This window comes from Phocoena phocoena, chromosome 1, assembly GCF_963924675.1.
Source record: "Phocoena phocoena chromosome 1, mPhoPho1.1, whole genome shotgun sequence".
Lineage (NCBI taxonomy): Eukaryota > Metazoa > Chordata > Mammalia > Artiodactyla > Phocoenidae > Phocoena > Phocoena phocoena.
Genome location: NC_089219.1, coordinates 1,106,458 through 1,133,303, shown reverse-complemented (window position 1 = coordinate 1,133,303; position 26,846 = coordinate 1,106,458). Strand labels below are relative to the sequence as shown.

The following is a 26,846-nucleotide window of genomic DNA, read 5'->3' as shown; positions in this document are numbered from 1 at the left end:
CCCACCCCAGCCCAGGAGGCCGTCCTGGCCTCTCCGTACCCACGCTAGAGTCAGAGACGCGGCCAGAACGGGAGCTGGGGACCCGGGTTCTCGTCCGTCCCACCTTCCACACCTCAGAGGGAGGCAGAGGCAGCTGGGGGTGGGGGGCAGCGCCGTCAGCCAGACAAGGACGAAACACACACGCAGGCTGCAGCGACCCTGCACACACCTCAGACGCTCTCATCTTTGCATTTAAAAGTGGCATCACACGACGGGAGGAGGAACAGTAAAACTCAGGGTGATAGCTTAAATTTTTAATTTTTTCTTTATCCGAAATGGCATTAAATAACAATAACCCCCCCCACACACTGCGACAAGTTGAGAGACCTCAAAAGAGAGATGAGGTGTAGGCATTTCAGGCCCTTTCCTCCTGCTTCCCAGACAAAAGCCGGGTTACGAAGCCAGCCCAGACCCTCAACGCGCTCGGTCACCGTGGACCCGCAAGGTGCCCAGCTGCACAGGCTCAGCAGCGGCCACTCGCCGTCCTTGGGGACGCAAAGGGCTGCCCACAGAAGCCGACCCTGCGGTCCGGTGTCACCCACGTGGAGCCCCAGGGCGCGTGCGAGCGCCACCCGGAGCTGAGCCTCGGCTCACGCCGGAGCGAAGGAACTTGGAAACCACTCTCTAACCTGTTAAGGATAAGATCCTCCAAAAGACGACTTTTAAGCCCATTTGTCAACACCTCCCAAGTGCACACAGAGCTGGTGATGGCGGGGAAGATAGAAATTCACTGGGGAGGCTGCTGTGAGCTGCCGCCCAGCTCCCTACAGCTCCGCGAAAACCACCATGCATCTGAACCAGAGCTCAAGGCAGCACACAGGCTGCCCACTGGGGTCCAAACACACCTCAAAGCCAAAGGGTTTTCTGTGCTCCCAATTCTAATTACAGAAAAAGGTCACTTCTTTTTATCGTTGGGGGTGCATCCGTCCAGGAAGCACACACGTGGGCCCCAAACTCCCCTGTCCACACCAGTCACTGACGGGAATGTGACGGGGATGGAGCCGCAGGACCGTGCGTGGAGCGCCCACCCCACCCTCCAGCCTCGGGGGCCACAGCAGAACCCCGGGTGGGTGCGGCCCGGTGGGCAGGTGACCCAGAGGAGGGTGGCTGAAAGCCCATCTGCTCCCACCTCTCCTCCTCCAGGTGCAGGTCTCCTGGGGGGGAAGGGAAGGGAGCCCGACCCAGGGCGCTCTCGCAGTGGCACTGGCATCGGCTCCCAGGTCAGCTGGAGACCTTGGGTTCCCCTGGAGGGGCTCTCAGGAGGGGCGCAGCAGCAGGGGGAGGCAGCCTGGCCCCTCACCCAGACCTGCAAGCAGCCCCGAGAGAAATCAGGGTGACCCGGGGCCAAAAGGAAGCTGCGGCGAGCCAGGCGTGGGCGGCAGGGCCAGCGGGCGGCGCAGGCCGAAGGCAAGACACACCGGACCTGGCCACCGCCGTGGCACCGCTGGGCCAGACCCCGTGCAGCCTCCTCCGCCAGCAGGCGGGGTCTCAGGGGAGCTGCCCTCCACTCCTCAGCAACCTAAAGATCCCCCCCCAGGCAGGTCCCCCTCCCCCAGGCACTGCACGTGCCGACAGCCGACAAGGCCCAGCCCTGCTCTTGCAGGCGCCCCGGCCTCAGCGGGCAGCTGGAGGGACGGCACTTTCGCCTGCTTCCCCGCCAGGAAGTAGCCCCGGCCGGCCCCGCCCACGCCGCCGGTCTGTTCGGCTTCCTCAGCGCCTGCACCTCCTCCCTCCCCTTCCCCTCCCCCTCCCGGCAGCCGCCCTGCTTGTTTTCTCGCCATAGAAACCGACACAACACTGAGCCCAGCGCTTGAGCCGGCGCGGGTGGACGTTGGCGCTGCCCGGCCGCGGGGCTACTCAGAGCTGGCGCGTTGGCCGCCTCTGCTTCCAGGCTGAGGCACCGAGGCCGGCAAGGGGCCAGCGAAGTCACCGCTGGTGTATCCCTGGTGAGTCCCCAAGCCCAGGCTGAAAGACAGCTGCTCGTGGGTCCCAAAGACATGACCCTGGAGACACAGAGCCGAGAGTCCACGGGCCTGTCGCCAGCACTGACCAGGGCACAAGAAGGCAGGGCCACCAGAGTGGGTCCCTAGTAAAATGAAGAACACATGGCATGAAGCTCACCGCGTCACTTTCACACTTGGATGAGGGTCTCCAAGGGGGCCCAGCCCCTCCCGTCTGAGGTTCATCCCTGCCAGTGGGGTGGGCTGGGGTGGGGAGGGGGACAAGGGTGACCAGCACCGGGGAGGAGGCTATGTGGGCCACACTGGGCCCAGGAGAGCCAGGACGCGGGCAACAGGGGCCTGAGCGGGGGACGCGGCTGAAGAATCAACACCTGTTTTTCATCTGAAAAATGGGGCGACACAGGCTCTGCTACCTCAGAGCAGAGAACATGGCGTTTCTCGAATGTCTAGCCCTAACACATTGCCTACAGCAGGAACCACGCCGGTCACATGACAGCCCCGTAGCTGCAGAATCCCCACCACTGGTGAGCCGGGCAGCGGGCCCTGAGACCCCTGAAGCTCCCCTCCTGCGGAGCATCCCAGGACACCCCCCCCCCCCATCAAGAGGCAGGTGGGGGCAGGGCCTGGCAGGGGCAGGAGGCCAGGGGCCCAGGCACCAAGGCTCTCCCAGTGCTGCCAGGCCAGAGTCTGGGTGACATGGCTGCACCAGGGGACCCGCCCGGCCCAGGACCTGACCCCACCCCCGCCCCCGCCCATACCAGCCCTGCATCGTCCCCTCGCTGACAGACGCCCCCGGGCCCCCTTCTCTCACTGCACAAAGCCAAGGACCCCACAGGGAAGGGAAGGGTGTCCCAGCAGCCCTGGGGGGGGGGGAGCAGAGACAGGGGCTTCCTGTACCTTCTCCTTTGGGGGAGGGGCAGCAGCCCTTCTCAGGCCCTGCCATCAAGGGCGGAGGGCTGGGGCCACCATTAGAATCAGCGGCCGGCCCCTCGCCCCAGGTCTGGGCCTGCTCTGCCCACTGTGGCCAAGGCCACAGCAGGGACCGGAGCCCACGGCCCACCCCGAGCTCTCTCTGACCTTCACTGACCCTAAGACCCGAGTTCACATGATCTAATAGGAAGACTGGGGTCTCCGGTTTCATTTTTTTAATACCCACACTATAGCCTGTGTTCGCTGCTGTTTTCTAGGCCAGGTGTACATTCTTAAAAGGTGCACGTGTGAAGTGTCAGGTGACACAGCCTCCTCTCTGCAGGCCAGGAGACTGGGTGCCATGTTGGGGCTGTTCAGGGGTTCAATCACATGCGGTTACAGCAGGCCGGGCTCTGGCAGTGACATCGGGAACACCGGGCCCTCCCTCTGCAATGGTGACCCAGGCGGCCTCCTGGAGGAGGAGGAACGGGTTCCACCCCAATGGCTAACGTGTCTCCTAAACGCTAATGACACAGATGGCGGGAGAGGAGGTGTCACCACTGAATCTGCTTTTTGAAAGATCCCACTTGAAACAACTAAAGGAGAAACACCTCACTTCCCTCAAGGAGCCCGCCGACCACCGGCCTCGGTCTCCCCCTGGCAGGGTGCGCACATGGGGCCAGAGTGAGGCAGACAGCGCCCCTCTATCTGCAGGGCTGGGGCGTGGGGTGGCCTTGGCCGGGGACAGCTTTCCACGCCCGTGACCCTCCCACAGCCCCCTGCACTTGCAGCTGGAGCAGTCCTTAGAGGGAAGGAGGCATTTCCTGTGCCCCCCCCCGCCAATTTCCCGACATTCTTGGCAAGCCCAGAGGAGAGGAGGTGACAAGGACGGGAAGGGGGCTTGGAAGTGGTGGGGCGGGAGGACGCGGCGCCCGGAGAAGGCCGGCGGGCAGGAAGGGGCTCTCCAACGGGGCATCCCCCGTGGGGTGTCCGCCAGGCCTGCAGCACCCACAGAGACGCGGGGGGCCAGGGACCCGGGCCTTCAGGACACGGAGATGCCCGGCGGCTGGGAGTTGGGGTGACTGTCCAGTCCTTGGCCACTACGCCCCAGAAGTGCTCTGCGGCCCCACCTGGCATTCAGCCGCCCCCGCTGGACTGGGAGGGGAAGCCCTGCACTGCTCACTGGTGCAGCCTGGGGCCTCCAGACACCAGGCCCATGACAACCGGGCCAGAAACACCAGCGCTGCGTGCGGGCCCAGAGCGACCGGAGCCCAGGAGCCCAGAGGCCCAGGAGACCAGGAGACGGGGTGGCTGTTTCTCCCACAGGCTGTGGAAACGCCCTCCCCGCACGCCCAGCAGAACAGGAGGTCAGAGTCTAAGGCTGCAGTCAAGGGCTAAGGGAGGGACCTGGATGGTGGAGCGGTGCCCCCGGGGCCAAGTCACAAGGACCAGGGTGGGGTCACCCTGGGGTCCACACATGCCATGCAGCCCTGTGGGTGCACGGAAGCCCGGGGGATCCACGGCCGTCCCAAGGCCCCGGGTGTCTCGGGGACACAAGGTGTCAGAGCTTCCTGGGGGTTGAGGCAATGGCTGGGATGGAGACCCTGGGCCCGCAGCCCCGACGCATGCTGGGAGCTCTGGAGTCTGGCCAGCACCGGCCCTCCAGCAGGTGGTCTCTTCCTCCTGCAGGGTTAGGGACGCTTCTGGCCGTAACAAGGAAGCCCGGACGCTCGGGGTCCCCATCCAAGGCCAGGACTGATCTCCACAGACGCCCTGGGGCTCAGTGGCGCTCCTGGCCTTCCGCCCAGCCCTGGCAGCAGGCGCAGGAAAGGGCAAAGCCCTGCAGGTCCGCGTGGGACCCGGCTGCGCACCTATCAGAAATGAGAACGCCACGGTGGTGGCTGACAGCCCGGGCTTCAGGGCCGCATGCCCGCTAACCGTGCACAGCCCCGACAACACCCCATCGGTGACTGGGAGGCTTTCCCTCCCAGTCCAGCGGGGCCTCGGAGCAGCCCCATCTCCCCGCAACATTCCAGGACCCACGGAGAGGCCTCTGTCTTCAGAACAGGAAGGTCAGGCCCCTGCTCTAAGGGGCTGAGGGAGAGGGACACGTGAGGACCACGTGATTCTGCCTGGGGAGTGAGTGACCAGGTGGGGACTTCTCCACTGGGAGTCGCCTTCAAAGCAAGTTTAGGAATCTGCATGTTGCAAGAATGGCCCCAGAAAAGCCGCTCGTCTGGCCCCAGGGCCCATCTCAGCTGCTGCCCCGCACGGCCTCCCAGCAAGGACAGAGGAGGTGAGGCTGGGGCCAGGCCTGAGCCCACGTGGCCAGACCTGCAGCCAGCACGCCCCGCTCAGCTGAAAGGACTCTCTGCCACGACGCGAGGCCCCGTGACTCCATCCAGCCCAGGGTGCCGGCCTCTCCTGTGCGTGGACATGAAGGCTCGGCCTGAGCAGCTACTTTGGGCCGGGAGGCAGCGAGCAAGAGTGACTCAGAGAGCCAGCGAGGATGGGGCTCCTGCCTCCAGGCTGCAGTCGCCACGGCGGGCGTGTGCACTGTGTGTCCTCTGCACGCGTGGCCAGGCCCCACCCCGGCTGGGGGCGACCACGAAGCAGGGCTGCCGTCAAGGGTGGAGCGAGCCCTTGCTGACATGCACCCAGAAAGCGAAAGGTCACAAGCCTCAAGTTTTGTTTGGAAGGTTTACAGTAAACAGCACAAGCTCTCTGTCAATCACCAAACCAAAGCCTGAGTTCTTCTTGACTTCACTTCCTCAGACAAGTCATCTAATCAGAAAATCTAGCTGACACTACCTTTAAAGTAGTCTTTCTCTTTAAACAGAACAAGCGTCCTGCGGTCAGCCAGAGACCCTTCCCCCAGAGCCAGGCTTGACAGCTGTGGACACCCACTTCCTCGCCCCCCGGGTGGAGCCCGGCTGCGTCAACAGCCCCACACCCGCCCTCGCCGGGGAGCAGCCGGAGGCCATGACACGCACACAACACTCACTGCAAACGCACACGTGGACACAGGGGCCCAAGAACCACCCCCCTACGTTTTGGAACAAAAGGCAAACACCTCAAAGGCTAGGGGTCCTGCACACATCAGGACCGAGGTACTGGGGAGGCTTTTCACCTTTCCCAGGGAGAATCCACAGCGCTAACGAGGGAGCGTCACAGCAGAGCGGCCAATCCTCCGACAGGCAAGGCTGTAGCATCGAGGTGGGGGCACAACCCCAGGGGTGGGCCAGGGGGACCCCGGGAGGCCCAGGGACGCTGAGAGCCCACCCTTCATGCCCAGTGGGGGGAGCAGCAGAGCCAGGCAGGCCGACCTCCGCCCGGGGGCCCAGCGCCCAGGCAGCTCCTTTCACCGCAGGGCCTCACCCTTCTTTTGGAGACAAATACCGGGCACCAGGAAAACAGTTTCTGAGCGTAGAAAGTGACCTGAGAGCTTGAAGAATGGGTCCTGCTGCCCCTGCGGGTGTGCCCTGCCCACCGTCCCCAGAGAGGCAGGTGCCGGGTCAGGACCACCTCCCTCCAGGATGCTGGGCGGCGTGGACTGGAACCTGGAACCGGGCTGGCTGCGGGCACAGCGGGCGAAGGAGGCTTGAGCCGCAGCAAAGCCGACACCAGTTCTTCCACACAGAGCAGGCTCCACCCCGGACGGTAAAGGCCAAAGAGCAAAGGCACGCGTGACCCCAGCGTCTCCGCAGCAGAGAAAAGGCCCCAGTCCCCCACCCCTGGGCAGAAAGGGCTGAGATTGTGCTCGCGGCTCTCCCACAGGGCCAGATCCCTCTAGAGGCCCCTCCTCAGCTTCCGGCAAACATTTAAGGATGCGGTAGAGTGCTCGTGGAAAAACCAAAGCCCCGGTGAGTGGGAGGCCCCGGGTGGGAGGAACCTTGAAGGACCAGTGGGCAAAGGACAGCAAAGCACAGACACGACCGTGGCGCCTGTCCCCGGAAGAGCAGAGAGGCCGCAGACGCCGCCCCGTGCTGGCCACAGGGAGCGACGACAGATGATGGGGGGGGTGCGCGTCCGCGGTCCCTGTCACCGCTGCTGTCCTCCCGGGACCAGCACGGGGCTGGCACAGCGTCCACCTCGCCGTCCCTCATGCCCCAGGCCCCAACCTGACTCCCGCTTCTAGAAACAGCGCGGGGACGCACGTGGCCAGGGTGTGGACGCGGAGCCCCAGGCAGGCCTGAGCGTGTGGAGGGTGCCGTCCACCGAAGCGCGGGGAAGACACACAGGATTCACAGCACAAGTGCTCTGGAAAGTCACAGAAGGAACCAGAACAGACGTGTGAGGGAGGTTTCCCCAAATACGTGAGCCCTTCCAGCCTGAGAACCACTCACCTACTCCCAGTGACACAGAAAATGGAAGGACAGAGCTGGGAGCCGGGCGGGGCAGTGGGAGGGGAGGAGGGGAGAAGGCCCCGCGCCACGCCCATCTCCATGGCCACTTGCCCCTGCAGCTCCAGCTCCTGCAGCCCTGTCGTTGGAGCCTGAGTAGCCTGGCACACTCTGGGCCACCGGCCGCAGGCACGGGCAGCGGCAACATAACCCGTGTTTCCCTGGACCTAAGAGCTGGGCTCCTGCCACCTGCCGCCCCTGGGAAGGAGCACATCTGAGGCCGGCTACAAGCAGAGCACCTCAGAGCCTCGAGAGGGACGGCTTTGTTTAAAAAGGTACCAGGGTCACCCTGGGAGCAGAAACACCTCACCTGCTCCAGGGTCCAGAGAAGCAGGGCCGGTGCGGGCCAGAGGAGGTGGGGGGAAAATGAGGTCCCAACACTGCGGACAGACACAAGCCAGGGCAGCGACAGGGAGACTTGGGTTTGGGGCAACACAGACGACATCAAGGACGATGTGGACGAGACGGCAGCGCCGAAGGGTCAGCAAACAGGAACACCGACTCGTCGACCCCCGTCATTGCCAGGAAAGTCCCGAAGGCCCTCCCCACGCCGGGCCGGCCGCCAACAGGGGGCTCCTGGTGCGGCCTCCCACCAGGGCTTCCCACCTCACTTTGCTTTAGCAGGTGGTGTCGTCCCAACCAGTCCTGGTTTCCCTTTGTCCTAAACCGAGATGTGTGTGTGTGTGTGTGTGTGTGTGTGTGTGTGTGTGTGTGTGTGTGTGTGTGCGCGCGCGCTTTAACACCATTTTTCAGCTACTGAAACATGTCACCTCAGGGCTGCAATTCAGACCTTTCAGCCTGTTTCATCCCCTGAAAGGCCGTGTCAAGCCCCAGCCCTGCCCGTCTGTGCGGAGGGCGAGGGGTCGTGAGAACACACGACGTGGCGTAAAGATCAGGGCAGTGACCTTTCGACCCGGCCTCTCTGCAGGGCCCAGGCCTGCCACGCCAGTGAGGGGCCGGGGGCGGGGCGTCTCTCCCCAGGCCCCTCGGCCAGGCTGGCCCTGCACCTGCCCACAGGGGCCAGTGCCCCCTGGGGAAAAAGAAACGAGCAAAGAGGGCTGATACATCCTCCCCGTCCTGAGGATGCTGCCTGTTTTGGGGACCAGGTCCCCTTTCCAAGAAGCCGCTTCTGTCAACTGGGTAACTCTTCCCCGGGCATCGTCCTCTCAGGCCATCTGCACAAAGGTCATCAGCACCTCCTGGCCTTCAGCAGTGGCCCGGATGGGAGGAGGGGGCGCCCCAGGGGCCCCCCAAGTCCCCGTGAGTCGGGCAGCCACACAGGAGACCCTCAGGGACAAGGGCCGAATCTCAGCCCTGGAGGTCCTGCAGGGGCGGAGAGGGGTCCGGGTACTGGCAGGCCCAGACGGACAAAGGCTTCCGTGGGGCGGGAGCAGCTCGGCATAAAGGAGCGTTTGGGTCGGCGCAGGGCAGCATCGAGCCTTTGTGCCGAGGGTCCCGCTGCTGCAAGTCCCCGACTGGCCCTTCATCCCCGGTGGGAACTGGGCGACAGGACGCCGGACAGGGCCCTCCTAATTAAGCTCCAAAGGGACGAGCCGCACCGCCCCCGGCGTGGCCATCGGGCAGAGGCCACAGCACCTTCGGGGGCAGGTGCCCTCCACCTGGGGCTGCCGGGGCAGCCTGAGGGCCTGACCACAGGCGAGGGCGCATCCCGGGGTGCACATGCTCCCGCCACCCACGGTGAACCGTGCCAGTCCCTGGGATGCCACAGGCGGGACCGCATCCGTCTGTCTGGAGCCCAGCCCCGCCCCGCGAGGAGCAGGCCGGTTTGCTGAACCCAGGGCCCTTTGCTGAATCCAGGGCCCGGGAGGAAAGCACGCAGTGGCTCCGCCCCACCCCCAGCTCCCTCTGGGGCTGGTGGCCTGAACTTTTCACCCTCGGCACAGACACCAGGAGAGGAGGGCGCAGGGGTGTCTGCCCGCAGGCGGGGGAGGGGAGGGCGGCCAACACCCTCCGCCCCCCTCCAGAAACGTGTATGGCCCCTTTTACAATGGCCAGATGGCGGCCCAGGGCCCGCAGGCCTCCTCACCCTCTGTGACCGCCTGACCTCTCGTAAACAGGGACAGAACTGGGACCTGCGGCCACACCCCCACACCCTGGAGGGGCCGGCGAAGGTCACCAGGGCTGCGTCCAGCCCCTGGCCTCGCTAGGTGAGCCAATGCCTACACCTCCCAGGCGCTCTTGTGTGAGAACCAAAGAGGACCCAACCCGCTGGTGGGGATGGGGCAGAAGCGGTGGAGGGATCGCGGCACAGGACACCGCCGGCGCTGCCCTGAACCCGCCCGACGGTGCAGGGCACGGCCACGACGGGCAGGGGACACGCGGGGATGGCTGAGGCTCTGGGCGCAGAGACCGACCCGCACGCCCCATCCCCCCCGACACGCGTCACGACGACAGGCCGGGAGAAGCAGGGACCTGCCGGCCACGGCCATCAACCAGGCTGCACCCGGGGCCAGGCTCCATCAGCAAGTGACCCCGGTCTCTCCTGGGGGTTGACAGCAGCGCATCGTCACACCCCGAGACCAGACGCTACCGAGCCTCGCCGTCCCTGAGGACCAGCCAGAGCCACCGCACGACGCAGCACACAGCCCGCCCGCTGACCTCCCTCCAGGTCATCGCCTGTCCCCGTGAGGCCGGTCGTTCTAAACTGCCACGCCAGGCGCGATGAGCAGAGCCAGAGGAAGAAAGACCCGCTAGGACGCAGGCCCCGCGGCTCTGTGGCCTCCGAAGGACCTGCTGGCGGTGCCTCTCATGGGACGTGCTGCCCAGAGGTACGCGATGGACGTCACAGCAGGTCCCAGACAGGGCCGCGAGGAGTCAGGTGTGGGCTCTTCCAGAATCCCCAGCAGCATGGCCACACTGAGGGCCCAGCGTGGCAAGGACGCCTGAGCCAGAGCCCAGTGGGTCCCGAGTGGCGGGTGGACCCCCAGTACCACTGAACGTAGGCTGGCACCCCACAAGTGCCCGGGGACCTGACCAGGCGACCCGCAGTTTCCTCAGCAGGAGTGCCAGGCCTCGCCACACGGTGTGCGCCCACTGCCCCTCAGCCCCTCTGCTCTGCAGCCCTCCAACAGCAAGTCAGGTCGGTCACTCCCTCGGCCAGGGAAAGGACTGTGCTCTAACGCCGGGCAGGGAAACTCTCCCGCACCGCCAGAAACCAAAGCAAATATGGTTCCGGACAGTCCTCTGGAGTGACTCAGGCCCGCGGTGACGACCGGGCGGGAGGACACTGGGCAGGGGTCTGGGCCGGCCCTGCCCGCCTTCCCCGTCATCCAGCATTCACAGCCTCCTGGCCCGTCGTCGCCCTGTGGTCGGCTCGGCACCACCGGGGGGGCCAGACGAGGCCCTGTGCCCCGGATGCAACTTCCCAGGCGGCCGTGTGCCCCCAAGGGCCCCTCCCAACTCAGGAAGCAAAACGTCCCCCAGCAGCCAAGCCGTGGCCGGCACCTCCTCCGACCCACGTGCTGGCACTCCGCCCCGTGGCTCAGCCCACCGCAACCCCCGGCAGGAGCCCGGCCCCTCGCCCAACACCCAGGTGTGCTCACTCGAGGCTACGCCTGTCCAGAAGCTGGGACGGAGGAATCGGGGTGAGGGGCACACACGGGGGCATCTGCCGGCCGCCAGAAAGGCCCAGAACAACAGCAAAGACAACGTGGATCAGCTCCCCAGGGCTGAGGTCCTGCCACGCGACTAGTTCCCTGAGCTGGAGCCCTGCGTCCGGGAGGCCGCCAGTCCAGGGCTGGGGCCAGTCAGGCACCCCTGGGGCATGGGCTTCCAGGGTGAGTGACGCCCACCGAGGGGCTCCCTGCCCGGCGCCCAGGCCTGTCCCACGGCAGCCCTGTCCCCCTGACTCCAGGGCTCAGGCCACCCGGGCCACTCAGGAAGATCTCCGGCCACCCGGTGAAACCGTTCTGATGCAGCTCCGGGCAGACACCGGGGTGGCACTGCAACCTGTGACCAGGGACAATCTGGAAGTAGGAGGCCCACGGCCCCACCTGTGCCCTGGTGCCCAGGCTCACCGTGGCACAGACGTGCGCGCCCCTCCTGGGCGGGACCACAGCACAGCCCTCACCTGCTGGGCCCTGAGCTCCTCCCCACAGTGTCTAGGAGAATGCAGCCCCACCCTCGGCCTAGCCGAGCCCCAAAGCCACTGACCATACCTCCAGACCTAAAGGAAGGCTCCAGGCGGATGCGGTATTTAAGCGTGAGGACACGAGGGCGTACAGGCCACTGTCACCGCTCTGCTACACCCTGACGGCATAACCGATGTGCCACCTCCTCACTCTGAAAGGCATCACACTGCCTGGAAATTTCTGAAAAGCAAAACACACAACTCTGTCCCCGCTCAACCCGAAGTGAGTGGCACCTGGTAACCCCCTTCCCCGACAGCCGAGTCCTCAACTCGGAGCACTGTCCGTTCTCGCAGGTGCCACGGAGAGCGCGTGGACACAAGCCCATTCTCGCAGGTGCCACGGAGAGCGCGTGGACACCAAGCCTGTCGCTAGACTGGTTAAGCGCTGGCTCGACGCAGCTGCTGCTCTGAATAGTCAGAATCACAGCACTTTGTTCATAATCAATCCTGACTAAAATTGAAAAGGCAGTGATGAAGATGTTAACACAAACGAGCTTAACGGAGCCAAGATTACTGCAAAAGGAAAACATATCTGCTCACGACGGACACGCCAGTCAGCACAACGCAGAGGTGTTTCTGAAGCCTTCCACCTCGGGGTCTGACTCGCTCACCTTCCTTCCTAGGGCCGACAGCACCCCTGGGGTCTGCCACTCAAGTCTCGAGCTATTTTTGCTTTTCATGGGATTCCAGCAGCGCAGAGCACCCCCCACACGCCCCCGTGCAGAGAAGCCTCCCCAGATGTCTGCATCCCGCAAGATGACAGCAATTTTTTAACTTTTGATCTCGTTTTTCTAATGTTGTTTATGAAAAGAGTGCCTGATTAGACAAGCTGGAAGCCGATTTGGGGGCAGTAACCACACCGCGGGGAGAGGACCCGCCTGCAGCCCAGATGGCGTCACAGGGACCGATCACCCCCTCCCCCAGCCAGTTAAAACCCAGAGAAGATCCAGGAGACGACCGCCCTCAAGGCACTGGACATACTGACCAAGGACAGTGACCCCCCCCCCCACAGATGTGGAAGCTCTCGGCCACCCAGCTCACTGCCTTGAGCTCTCAGGTGGCAGCGCCCAGGGCACCCCGAGTTGAGGAGACAGAGCTGATGGTCCAGAGGGACCAGTGCGGCTGGAGTGCCCAGGACATATCCACAGGGTGTGGGCAGGGTGGGCAGAGCACAGGCTGGCACACGCGTGTGAGGACACTGCCAGAGGCCGGGAAAGACCCACCAAGAGGACTCAAGGGAATGGAGCGTGGGGCCCACACGGGGCTGGGAACAGCCCCTGCTCCACCCAAGAGGCTGGAGTACCCGAGTCCTTGCAGTTCTGGCTACTCAGGACGGTTCTGCCACAGTGTGGGGGATAATTACCCCTACAAGGAGCATTCCTCCGAACCCACCCAAGAAATCGTAAAAGCAAGACCTGTGAGGATCAGACTGTCTGCAAGTAACTTAGCTGTGCCCCAGGACAAAGCTTGAGAAGATTTACAGGAATTCAGGACATTTAGCCTCAAAACGTCTACAGCCCAGGAAGCAGAAAAACACGACCACAATGCAGAGTCGCAAATCCACTGGAACGGACCAAAACCTGGAATTCACGTAGAACGTTAAAACCATTACTAAGGCCAGACTCTACGTGCTCAAGAAGTTAAACAGAGACACGGAAGGTCTGTGAAGTCAAACTTCCACAAGAGGAAGATGATGCTGGATGGGCTGGCAGAGCATATGTGTAGCACAGATGCTTGTGACAAACTGATCACAACGGAACAGAGAGAAAGAACCCAAGAGAAGGGGAAGAGCATCTCGGCGGGGGGGGGGGGGGGGGGGGGGGGCGGACGGGCAACTTCAAACGGTGAATCAACAGGTAACTGGAGCTCCCGCACGAGGCACGGGGAGCAGAAAAAGTCTTCAGAACACCAGCCAAAAACTCTCCAAACTTGAAAAACACTATGAACTCCAAAAGCTCAATAAACCCCAAACACACGCAATCTAAAGAAAGCCACAGGGCTTCCCTGGTGGCACAGCAGTTAAGAATCCGCCTGCCAATGCAGGGGACACGGGTTCGAGCCCTGGTCCAGGAAGATCCCACATGCCGCGGAGCAACTAAATCCGTGCACCACAACTACTGAGCCTGCGCTCCAGAGCCCACGAGCCACAACTACTGAATCTCACGTGCCTAGAGCCCGTGCTCTACAGCAAGAGAAGCCACCGCAGTGAGAAGCCCGCGCACCGCAACGAAGAGTGGCGCCCACTCGCCCCAACTAGAGAAAGCCCACATGCAGCAACGAAGGCCCAACGCGGCCTAAAATAGACAAATAAAATAAAAATAAATAAATTTTAAAAAATAAAAATAAAGAAAGCTACAGGGACTTCCCTGGTGGCGCAGTGGATAAGACTCCACACTCCCAATACAGGGGGTCTGGGTTTGATCCTTGGTCAGGGAACTAGATCCCACATGCATGCTGCAACTAAGAGTTCGCCTGCCACAACTGATGAGCCCACGTGCCATAACTAAGGAGCTGGTGAGCCGCAACTAAGGAGCCCATGAGCTGCAACTAAGGAGACCGCCCGCCACACCTAAGGTGCCTGCCTGCCGCAACTAAGACCTGGTGCAACCAAATAAATTAGTTAATTTAAAAATATATATTTTTAAAAACATAAAGTACATCAAAGTCAAGCAAAGTACATCAAAATCAAGATGCTCAAAACCAGTGATAAAATGAAAATCATAAAGACATCCCAGAAAGAGGCACAAAGGACCACATCAGATCAGCATCTTTTAAAGTACTGAAAGGAAAAAAAAAAAACTATCAACCTGGAATTCTATACCTACTGCAAATAACTTTCAAAAACAAAGGGGAAGTAAATACGCTTTGACACCAAAAAACTCACCACCAGTGGACCCATACTAATAAGGAATATTAAAGGACATGCTTCAGGCAGAAGAAAAACAACACCAGATGGAAATCTGTAGCTTTACAAAAGAATAAGCAGTGCTAGAAATGATTACTACATAAGTAAATGTATCAATTTCTCTCTTTTTATTTAAGCGCCTTTAAAAAGCAATTGTTTAGGGGCTTCCCTGGTGACGCAGTAGTTAAGAAACTGCCTGCCAATGCACGGGACACAGGTTAGGGCCCTGGTCCAGGAAGACCCCACATGCCGCGGAGCAACTAAGCCCGTGCGCCACAACTACTGAGCCTGGGCTCTAGAGCCCGCGAGCCACAACTACGGAAACCCACATGCCTAGAGCCTGTGCTCCGCAATGAGAAACCACTGCAATCAGAAGCCGGCACACCATAACGGAAGAGCAGCCCGCGCTCACCTCAACTAGTGAAAGCCCGTGCAGCAGCGAAGACCCAACGCAGCCGAAAAGAAATAAATAAAGGAATTTATTATAAAAAGAAAGTAATTGTTTAATCATAAGCTGTAATGACGTATTGCAGGGATTATGACACGTGTAAAAGTGCGATGCGTGAAACAAAAAGCCAGGAGCGGAACGATGCGCAGGCTGCAGTGAAGTTCTCGCGCTGCAGGTGCTGTGCTGGGCGCCCCTGAACGGTGACAGGTCCAAGGTGACGAGGATAAAGGCTGAAGCCCCGGGCAAATCCTTAAAATTCCAAAATGAGCACGGCAAAGGAGGCAACAAGGAAACACTATGGAATCGTAAACAGTATTTGATTAATCCAAAGGAATGCAGAAACCCACAAAAAATGAAACAAATAGATGGAAAAACAGAAAACGAACAAGATGAAAGACTCAAACCTAATCCTGTCAATAATGAAAGTAAACCTCAGTGGGTTGAACACCCTCAACTAAAAGGCAGAGATTGTAAAACTGGATAAGAAAGCCATATGCAGCCTACAAGAAACACATTTCAAACGTAAAGATAGGTTAAAGCAAAGGCGTGGGAAGGGATACGCAAATTTACAGGAGTAAAAAAAGTAAACAAAAGCTGAAACGACTACATTAACATCAGGCAAAGTATGTTTCAGGGCAAAGAGTATTCACCAGGGACGAGGGAAATTTCATAACTGATAAAAAGGGCCAAGTGATCTTTAAAAAAAATCATAAACACGGATGCCCCTAATAACAAAGCTACAACATACATGAAGCCAAAACCCGACCTGACTGCAGAGACAGATCTACAATCATGATAGAAAATCCCAATTCGCTTCTCGCAATAACAGAGAGCAGGACACAGAGGACCAGCCAGGACGGCAGCTGTGAACAAGGCTGCCAACACTGGACCTGAGGGTTCGGAGGCAGCCCCCAGCTCAGCTCCCCCAACGTGCACAGAGGGTTTACCGAGATGGACTGTACTCTGGGCTGAAACCAGCCTCGGTACCTTCAAAAGGAGCCACGTCACACAGGTGGGTGCTCTTACCAGGTGGGATTCGATGTGCAATCAGTAACAGAAAGGCCTCTGGAGAATTCCCAAATGTTTGGAAACTAATCCACTTCTAAATAACCCGTGCATCAAAGAGAAAATCAAATGGTAATTAAAGTTTTAAACTGAATGGAAATGGAAACAATGCACCAGGATATGTGCAATACTCCTAAAACAGGCCTCAGGAGAAAACCAAATGCTTGGATCACAAAGAAAGAAAGGTCTCAAAGAAATGGCTCAGCGTCCAACATATGAAACTAGAAAAAGGACAAATTCAACCCAAAGTAAACCAAAGAAACGGAAATATAAAGATCAAAACAGAAATCAATGAAATAGAAAACCGAAAAATAACAGAAAAAAATCAGTTAGCCCAAACTGGTTCTTTGAGGAGACCAGTAAAATCGATAAAGCTTTACCCAGATTGATCAGGAAAACAAAAAAAGAAAAATGACCAGCATCAGGAACGTGAGAGGCGCCACTGCCCTGATTTCTACAGCGAACAGGAAAACGCTGTCAACAACCCACGCCAGTAAATTTGACAATTTAAATGAATTGGGCAATTACGTGTAAAAAACAACTCTCAACCTAGAACAGATAACCCGAATAGTTAAAAACCTTCCCACAAAAAAACCTCCAGACCCAAAAGGGCTTCAATGATAAGCGCTACCAAATATTTTGAAAAGAAATAAATAATTATTTCAAAAAGTTTAAGGACGGAATACTTCCCAAATAATTCTATGAATCCAACATTACTCTGATACCAAAACCAGACAAAGATATTACAAGAAGGAAAAAAACAAAACAAAAACTATAGCCCAATATCTCCCACGAATATAAATGCAAAAGCTTATAAACAGGGCTTCCCTGGTGGCGCAGTGGTTAAGAATCCACCTGCCAATGCAGGGGACACGGGTTCGAGCCCTGGTCCGGGAAGATCCCACGTGCCGCGGAGCAACTAAGCCCGTGAGCCACAACTACTGAGCCTGCGCTCTAGAGCCCGCGAACCACAACTACTGCACCCACATGCCTAGAGCCTGTGCTCCGCAACAAGAGAAGCCACCTCAATGAGAAGCCCGCGCACCACAATGAAGAGTAGGCCCCGCTCGCCACAACTAGAGAAAGCCCACGCATAGCAACAAAGACCCGACGCAACCAAAAATAAATAAATAAAACAAATAAATTTATTAAAAAAAAAAACTGATAAACAAAATTTTATCAAGTCAAACTCAACAATATTCTAAAAGGTTGAGACACCGTGACCAGGGGAGGTTTATTCCAGAAAACGAAAGGTTAGCTGAATTCAAAATCAGTCAATGTAACTCACTATATTAATGAACTAAAAAAGATATGCACCATATAAATAATCTCAATAAATGCAAAAAAAGCATCTGACAAACTCCAACCCATTCCTGATCAAAGCAATCAAGGACAGAACTGTAGGGACTCCTTCAGTCTAATAAAGAGCATCTACAAAACCCAGTAACTTGTGAACAACATACCCAATGGTGAGATACTGCACGCTTCCCCTAAGACCAGGAGTAAGGCTGTCTGCTCTCACGACGTCTATTCAGCCACGGGAGGCTCCAGCCAGTGCAATCACACAAGACAAAGAAAAGGCATCCAGATCAGAGAGGAAGCAAAACTGCCTTTATTCACAGATGTAAAACCTGACAGGATCTCCAAAAATCTACTAGAATGATTTGCAAGGTTGCAAGATGCAAAATAAATTGTACTAGCAACTTATAATCAGGAGCTGAAATTTAAAAAACAAGAGTACTTACAGGGCTTCCCTGGTGGCACAGTGGCTGAGAGTCCGCCTGCCGATGCAGGGGACGCGGGTTCGTGCCCCGGTCCGGGAGGATCCCACGTGCCGCGGAGCGGCTGGGCCCGTGAGCCATGGCCGCTGAGCCTGCGCGTCCGGAGCCTGTGCTCCGCAACGGGAGAGGCCACAACAGTGAGAGGCCCGCGTACCGCAAAAAAAAAAAAGAGTACTTACAATAACACCAAAAAAGAAAAGGAAAAAACTTGTTGGTAAATCAATAAATCTGAAAAAAGGCATCAAAGACCTGTGCCCTGAAGACTATAAAATATTGCTGAGAGAAACTAAGCGTAACTTAAACAAATGCAGCAATATACCTTGACCGTGGGTTGGAAACTCAAAACTGTTCAAGTGTCAGTTCTTCCCAAACTGACCTATAATCTAATGCAATCCCAACCAAAATTTCAGCAAGATTGTTTTTCACAGAAATTGACAAACTAAGATTCATATGGAAATGCAGAGGACCTGAAATAGTCATAACAACTCTGAAAAGGAACACAGCTAGAGAGTGAAGATCACCTGATTTCAAGAATTATACAGCTATAATAATCAAAAACAGCACAACATTGATATAAAGACAGACAACTCGACCAGTTGAACGTAAGAGAGTCCAGAAATAAATCCACACACATATGGACAACTGATTTTTGACAAAAGTGCAAAGATAATTCAGTAAAGAAAGTATAGTCTTTATAACAAATGGCACTGGAACAACTGGTCATCCACATGCAAAAATATGAACTTGGATGTGGACCTTGCATCATTCCCCAAAATTAACTCAAAATAGATCACAGACCTAAATGTAAACCTGAACGCTACAAAATCTGTGGAAGAAAACAAAAGAGATGATCTTTGTGACCTTGCATTAGGGAAGATTTCTCAGCTAAAACATCAAAAGCCCCGTCCAAAAGAATCAACTGGTACACTGGAGTGGATCAAAATGTTAAAATTCTACTCTTGAGGAGAAAAAATGGAAGAAAAAAGAAAGCCACACTATGAAGAAAAAAGAAAGCCGCAGACAGGGAGAAAGCTTTGCAAAGCATAAACGTGAAAAGGGACTTGCACTCGGAATACATAAAGAACTCTCAAAATTCACCAATAAGACAACAACTCCACTTAAATAACCAACAAATCTTGAACAGACACTTCACCATAGAAGACACACAGACGGCAAATAAGCCCACAAAGAGATGCCCAACGTCATTAGGGAAAGGCAAATTAAAACCACAATGAGATACCCCTCCACACCTGTTAGAAGGGCTGAAACAAGAGAGCAACCACAGCAAGTGCTGGCGGGGATGCTGGCGGGGATGGGGAGTGGTGTGGGTGCTCTGGACCAGCTCGGCGTTTCTAGAAGGGCAAACCTGCACACAAATACACGACCCAGCCATTCACACCTAGGTGTCTACACAAAGGAATGAGACGTGAACGTCCCGGCAAAACTTGTAAAGGAACGTTCACGGCAGCTTTATGAGTAACGGCCAAGAACTGGAAAGGACCCCAAGCATCCACAGGTGAGTGAAGATACAGACTGTGGCAAATCCGCACAACGGAGCAAAAACAAAAACAAAAAACCCAACTACTGACACGACCACACAGAAGAATCGCGAGATAATTATGCTGAGTGGAAGAAACCAGACCGAAAGAGAGATTTCATTTATATAAAGCTCTAGACAAGGCAAATCCATCTAGAGTGAAGGAAGCTGCTCGGTGGCTGCCCGGGGTGGGGATGGGGGGGACAGGCCGGAGGGACCGCCAAGGGGCACGGGACACTTCGCGGGTAAGGGACGGTTTCTTCACCTTGACTGTAGCAATGGTTTCACGTGTGTACACATTTGTCAACGTTATCAAACTGTACGTTTTAAATATGCACAGCTTATTATGTTAATTATACCTTTAAAAAGCTGCCTTTAAAAAAACTATACAGCAATTATCCCAACTGGAGCTTTTATATTCCAGGACTCATTTGTTCCACGGCTTGAAACAATTCCCAAAGGTCAACGACAAGTGTAAATGAGCAGCAGAGGCCACCATTTCATCTGCGGTCTATCCCAAGCACGTCCTTTTCCATCCCCAAAAGATTCGCAGAAATGCCGTGGCCATGCATTCAAGTCATTTCTTTGTCCAGATCAGGAACCTGCAAGCACTTCCTATAAAGGACAAACCATATTTTTTGGCTTTTTTTTTTTTTTTTTTTTTTTTGGCTTTTTGGGGCCTGCGTTCTCACTCCAGCTGCTCCAGGCTCCCACAAAAGCAGCCACAGGCCAAGTGGATGCCACGGGCAAGGCCGTGAGCAGATACAGCTTTATTTACATAGACGAGTGGGCTCTGGCCTCAGCCCAGGGCTTCTCCCAGGGGGGCCCAGGGGCAGCGTCACCTGGGAACTTGTAAGCAATGCAAATTCTCAGGGCCCACCTCAGATCTAGGAATCTGAAACTCCGGGGGTGGGACTCACAAGCTAGTCACTGAAGAATTCTCAAGTCCAAGCTCTAGAGCCACTGGTCTAGAAAACCAGCAAGAAGGATGGACTGAACCAGAGGCAAGAACGAGCACTAACAGAAAGCTGCAGCCCACACTCCGCAGGAGGCCCTGGGCCTTGGGCGGCCAGTGATGAAACGTGTCTGCTGACTTCGCCACAGGAGAAGATCTCAACAAAGGAGAAAGGAAAGCGAGACGTGTCCTGACAAACCTCTATTACTGAACAGCTCCTGCTGGTTCTTTTCACTTCTTGACAAGGAGTTTTCAACCCACTTTTAAAAGGCAATTCCAAAATTGTCTTGGTTCACATTCTCCCTTGACTGCCTCCGCTCGACACTGGGGGATGATTAAACCTCAGAACGAGGGGTCTGAGTCATTCCTCCAAACATCAGTCAAGACCACACTCAGCCGGAGACGCTGAATGCAAGACCTTCAAGGGCGGTGAACCCTGTGTGGACACGTGTGCACACACATGCACACACACTAGCAAGAAACAAAACACTGCGAGAAAATGAACCCTGGTTATCCGAGGGTTGCTCTGGTTAAGTCACAGATCACTGGCAGTACCGCATCGTCCTTTTTAAAGCAGCTCTTTATGCTCTTCCTTCCCGAATGCTTAAAATGCCAAAACCTTCTGCAAATTCAGAGAAACTCATCAAGAAGATGGAATAATTAAAATGCGGAACGAAAGAAAACCAGTTTCAAGATGGAAGAACAAAGACGCTTCAACCCCGCCCTCCTCTCAAAACCCACCAAAGCCCCCACCCTCCAGCAAAGGAGCACCTGCGCGGGCGGGAGGAGGCTGGGCCGGCAGCAGCGGCCAAGGGCCACGGGCCAAGGGCCACGGGCCACGTGGACAAGCGCGGGGTGCGAAGACGCCAGCGACCACGGCGGGCAGAGGGGACGTTTCTCGGGAGCAACATCAGGGGCTCATCTGCAAGTGTGTCCGCGGGACAGTTCGGCGGACCCCGAGTGCCCAGCCATGCCACCCCACCGCTGCCCATCATGCTTCCCCACGACGTGAGCAGACGACAAAGAACCACCAGCGTGGGGAAGGCCGAGGCCCCAAAACCAAAGGGTTTCAGAGGAAACCGCCGTTAACATCCCTGGGGATAACAGACAAGATACTGCATCCATGAAACGAGAACAGGTGAGCGCTTTCACAAAAGAAACGAAGAACAGGAAAAGACATATTAAAAATTAAAATCACAAAACCCAAAAGTCGACAGGCAAAAAAAAAGTATTAGATGAGAAAGTGGAAGAAATCCCCAGAAATGACACGGAGAGAGGCCGACGTCCAGCCGGAAGGTGCTCCAGAGGACAGGAGAGCAATGGACCAACAGCCGGGACTCGCCACGAGGCACCTGCAACCGGGCAGACGGCCCGCGCCAGGCCTGCCGCAGTCACCTGCCTGACGCCGGGCTCAGAGGGAAGAGGCAGGGCACACGCCAGGTCCGGCACCTCAGTCTCACGGAGGGGGACAGCACCTCACAGGGGAGCAGGAAACAATGACCAAGCCCAGGACACAGGACGGACAGGAAGTGAGGTCAGGACGCAGGAGCTACTGCAGACAGGAAGTGAGGTCAGGATACAAGACCCAGAGCAGACAGGAAGTGAGATCAGGACGCAGGACCCAGAGCAGACAGGAAGTGAGATCAGGACGCAGGACGCAGAACAGACAGGATGTGAGATCACGACGCAGGACGTAGAGCAGACAGGAAGTGAGGTCAGGACGCAGATCAGACAGGACGTGAGATCACGACGCAGGACGTAGAGCAGACAGGAAGTGAGATCAGGACTCAGGACCCAGAGCATACAGGAAGTGAGGTCAGGATGCAGGACCCAGAGCAGACAGGAAGTGAGGTCAGGATGCAGGACGCAGAACAGACAGGACATGAGATCAGGACGCAGGACGTAGAGCAGACAGGAAGTGAGATCAGGACACGGGACCCAGAGCAGACAGGAAGTGAGATCAGGACTCGGGACCCAGAGCAGACAGGAAGTGAAGTCAGGACGCAGAACCCAGAGCAGACAGGAAAGTGAGGTCAGGATGCAGGACCTAGAGCAGACAGAAAATGAGGTCCGAACACATCCGCTGGCTCAGGGTAAACACGTCCCACAGTCACAACAGTCAGCACGAAGGGTGGATTTATCCAGACCTGAGATGCAATGGCATGGGCAGGCCTGGACGGATGGCAGGCACAGGTGACTGAGAAACACGGGTCAACAGAGGATAAGCCGTGAACCAAAGGAAGCCCCTGCCCAAAGCCAAGTGGAGAGTATAGGACAGGGTCACTGGGTTTGTGCCTTCGGTTCTTTAGCCATGACCCCAAGTGACAGTAAAGGTAAGAGGATGCCCACATCGTGATAAGAACAAACGTCAAACCCTCAAACCCCAAAAAGACAGAGAAGTGACGTCCGCGTACCTGGGGAGCAGGGGCACAAGCCCGCATCTTCCACCACATTACAAAGCGGGCCTTGCTGGGCAGCGTGTGGCTAAAGGTCACCTGTGCCCCGCAGCGGGAACGGGCATCTGGAGGAAAAAGGGCCCCCACGGCTGTGTCCACCCAGGGCATCCCGATCCTGCCTGCGAAGGCCGCGTCGCAGCCAGCGTCAGCTGGCCTGGACCTTGAGGACGTCGGAAGCAAACAGAAGATCCCAACTCAGCTGCCCCAACCAGGGGCGGCGGTGACAACCAGAAGTGCACACAAGGACTGTCCGGCAGCCAGAGGGTGCATCAGCACGTCTACACTGAGCACCAAGTAAATCAAAATGGACAACAGGCAAACAAAGACCCTGAGCTTTCCACGTGGCGGCTCCTGGGGGAGGCAGCACCGCTTCAGGGCTACTCAAGGGACAGGGAGCAAGGAGAAGGACCCCCGGCGGGTGGGGCTTCCCAGCCCCCTGTGTGCTCCAGGATGGGCTGGAGGGCCTGGGCCAGCTAGCTCCTTCCGTCAGCACCAATCCTGGAGACAACTCCATCCATCGCTGGGCCCACAGCCTGATGCTGCCTCGTCTAAGGGCAGAGGGGCCGGCAAGGGGCCGGGGGGAGGGACACAGGCCCGCCGGCCAGCACTCCGAGCAGGTGCATCACGCTGGTCGACGGCCCAGTCTATACGGTGGACCTTCCCGACACTTCAGAATCAACAGCTCGAGATGAACAAGAAGCTCCCAGGTGTAGCAGAAAGTCTCGGAAGAACTTTCGAGAGAGGTTCCCCTGGACCCACCCAGAGACCACCTAGCGATGCACCTGGGGCACCTGAAACAACACAGCACAGCTCAGGACGGCGCCAGGCCCGGCAGCGCACACACACTACAGGGCCGCGGCCCACAGAGGTCTGGCTGCCTCCACTTGGGGCACCTCTGGCCCTTCTCTGACTGCAGAGCGGGGGGGCCAGCAAGCGCATCACCTCCTGTGGCAAGGGCAAGCTGCGCAGAAAGGCGGTCGCGGCGGGGCACGCGTGGGGCCCGGACGGATCCCCCCGTCACAGCAAGCCCCGACGTGGATCAGCGGGGCGGGTGTGAGGCTTCCAGAACGGAGCACCTCCCACCCCGGCAGCGAGCGCTCCGCCCGGCCAAGGCCTTTGCCGACGGGTCGCCCCCGCCCCTCACACCCCTCACGCCACCTGGCAGCTGTGGCGCTCCTTCCCACTCTGGCTGGGCTCCCCGGGGCCACATGCCCTCCAGCGTCCAAATGAGGGCACCTTGGTTCCCTGTGCGCCACACAGAATCCGACACCCAGGCGGGGCGCGGAAGGGGCCTCAACTAACGACACCAGGGCCTCGAGCAGCAGGAAGCAGTGGCGCGGCCCAGCCGAGGGCACCAGGCAGCGAGGCCCTGCTCTGCCCGCTGCTCAGGGACACGCCATCCCCCGGGCCCGGCGGGGGCGGGCAGGCCAGGGCCGGGACACGGCGGCCAGCGGGACGCACAGCAGGGCCACCTCCTCCTGCTCTCACGCGGCCCATTTCTGCCTCTGCCTCTGCCTCACCGTCGGGCTTGGAGCGTGTGGCTTGTTTACTAAGAAACGCACACGTGTGCGAACGCGCCCCCAGGGATAAAAGCAAGGCCCCTGGCGGGGACAAGACGTGAATGCAGGAGGGCTTGAGGGAATTGACGTTCACAGGCTGTCTCCTCAAATCGCCGTCTGAGGACAGACCCGCGATGGGTCCTTCTCCCCTCACCGGAGGCCCGGCCCCAGGAATACACAAAGGATACGTCAAGAGCAAGCACACACACTGATTCGGGGGCCTCACGGGGGGACGCGAGGGCCCCGGCCCCGGCACGCCCACGCTGGCTGACTGCGGGGGCCAGGGCCGGAAAGGGTGGCAGGGCTCGGCCCATACCCACGCGCTGCAGGTCGGGACGGGCGAGGCTGTGCGCCATGGCGCACGGTGCCCCACGGCGCAGCCAAAGCAACTTGCACCAAGTCGGGCCCTGAACATCCATTCCCGTCAGGCCCTCCTTGTTCTCCTGTGACGCTCAGTACTTACAACCTTCTACTGACAGGCTGGACCCACTGGAAGGCTCTTCTGGCAGAGCTGGGCATCGGCCCGACACCAGCCTCAACCAGGGAACCCGTCCCGAGCTCGGAGGGGCTGTGGGAACACGGGCCTCGTCCTCTCTGGAGACACGTGGACCATGCCGGAAAGCCGGGGGCAAGGTGCCCGTGGCCAGGGGCCAGGCGTGTCTTTAAGCTCCGTCTTCTCTTTGGGCACAAAGCACTGACGTGCCTGCCCTTGGATTAACATTCTGGCAACTCTCTGTGGTCAGGAGCTCACACGGATGGAGGCCCTCAGCAGGTACAAAGCACTGTAGCCCTAAGGGACCCTGCAAACTGCTCGCTGGGAGGCTGTATCCCCAGCACAGGGTCTGGAACCTGGGGGCCTCCCCAGCCGCACAGCCACGGGGCACCTGTCGGGAGCCTGGCCGCCCCTACACAGCCCAGAAGAGCTTCAGAACATCGGGCCATGCCAAGGGCGCGACCTCATCCTCCATCAGCCACTACTGCTCTCAAAACTCTCATCCTTCTTAGGGTAGCTAAAATGAGTCAACCCCCCTTTTTTTTTTTTTTTTAATCCTACAGGGCTTTCAGAGATTTGAGGTAGGATAAAGGTTTGCTTTCCAAACGGGGGAAAAAGGGACGTTTTTCAATTCTCTCCATTCCACCTCAAACCGAAGTGACAGGCACCTGGAGGCCACGCTGCGCACCAGGCTCCCTGCCCTCCTGACCCCACTCACCCAGAGAAGGACACAGATCCAGGTGCAGGAACGAGAGGACGTTCTGGGCAGGGAAGACTGTGAGCGACCCCAGCGCACGGCGCACCCGGGCACAGCCCAGGGTGGAGTGGACACAGGCACAGAGACGGCCTCTGGGCTCAGGGACAGTGAAATGTCAACAGACGCAGCCCCATGGGAGGCCCCCGAGAAACGAGCCACTGGGGAGGAAGCGGCTGGGTTCCATCCATGACCCCCAACAATGAGAAATGGAAGACGGCCCAACGCTCACGTGCAGAGAGACCATCTGCCGTCAGCAGTCACCTTACCGCTGCCCGACGTGAGGCAGCCCCTACCGAGACTGGTACCCACCCCACCCCCCCGGGCTCTGGCTTGGGGGCAGGCGCGTCCACATCAAGGGGCCGCATCTCAGACTAAACCACCTGTAAGGGAGCCGTCAGGAGAGGATGGGCCACACGCTGCCATGAGGTGTGGGGCATGGAGGCGGGGGGTGGGAGAAAAGCCGTCAGGAGGGACCGAGTCCCAGTAGGTGGCCAAAAGAGGGACAGTTTAGGCACCAGATAATGGCAGAACGATTGGGACACTGAAATGGGCTGAATTTGGTGACACCAAGCAGCAGGAGGGGGAGGGAGGGCAGAGCTCCGGAAGAAGCAGACCGGCCACTGTCGCTGGTCAGGCAGTATCGCAGAGGGACACTGAACCCACCAGGAGAAAGTTCACGGGGACAGGATGCTGGCAGGGTCTAAAGTCTGCCCACAGATTACTTATTAACCATGTAGGGAAAAGGCAGACCCCACTCACGACAGTGATCGAAAGCTGCCGTCCCCAAGGGGAGGCAGACTCTGAGCCTCCTGCAGCTTCACGATCCCGCCCCAAACGCCACCTGACACCGACCAGGAGACACGCCAGGCACCCCGGCTGGAGGATCCACAGGACGGCTCCCGCCCTCCAAATGCAGTGTCAGGCAGGACCAAAGGTGGGGAGGAACTCAGGAGACGGCCCGGAAGAGACGGCCCAGGGCGCATCCTGGCGGGTCCCCGGCAGAAGCAAACCGCTGTGAAAGGGCCGAGAGAGACGACGGGCTCAGGACGGGGCAGCAGCTGGGCCCCCGGTGGTCACACACCCAAGGACCACAGTGACGGACACTCCCTCCAGCACAGCAGGTGTGAACCTTGGTGAACCTGCTCTCAAAGCTTCACTGCTGGTTTGAAGATTTCTTAAAAAGTCCCAAACCAAGGAGACGCAGCAGGTTTACCAACGGCAGCAGCAGCCACGCCACACAATGAGGACACGGGCCCGGCGCTCTGGGGACGCCCAGCTCGCGCAGGGCAGTGACCGCCTGCGATATTGAGGCTGCGCTAAGTGATTTTTCTAAGACGGACCCAAAGGCGTCGTCAGGAATCAAACAGCATGAAAAACCTAACTCTCAAAATTCCAGGTTTCCTGAACAGTAACAACCAGGGCCATAAA

At 58.0% G+C, this 26,846-nt stretch overlaps 1 protein-coding gene across 1 annotated transcript in view; it reads right to left on the bottom strand.

The window, feature by feature from the left end:
* The window catches only part of SKI (SKI proto-oncogene), a 57,143-nt gene that overhangs the window by 15,087 nt on the left and 15,210 nt on the right, over positions 1–26,846 (bottom strand). The window lies entirely within an intron of this gene.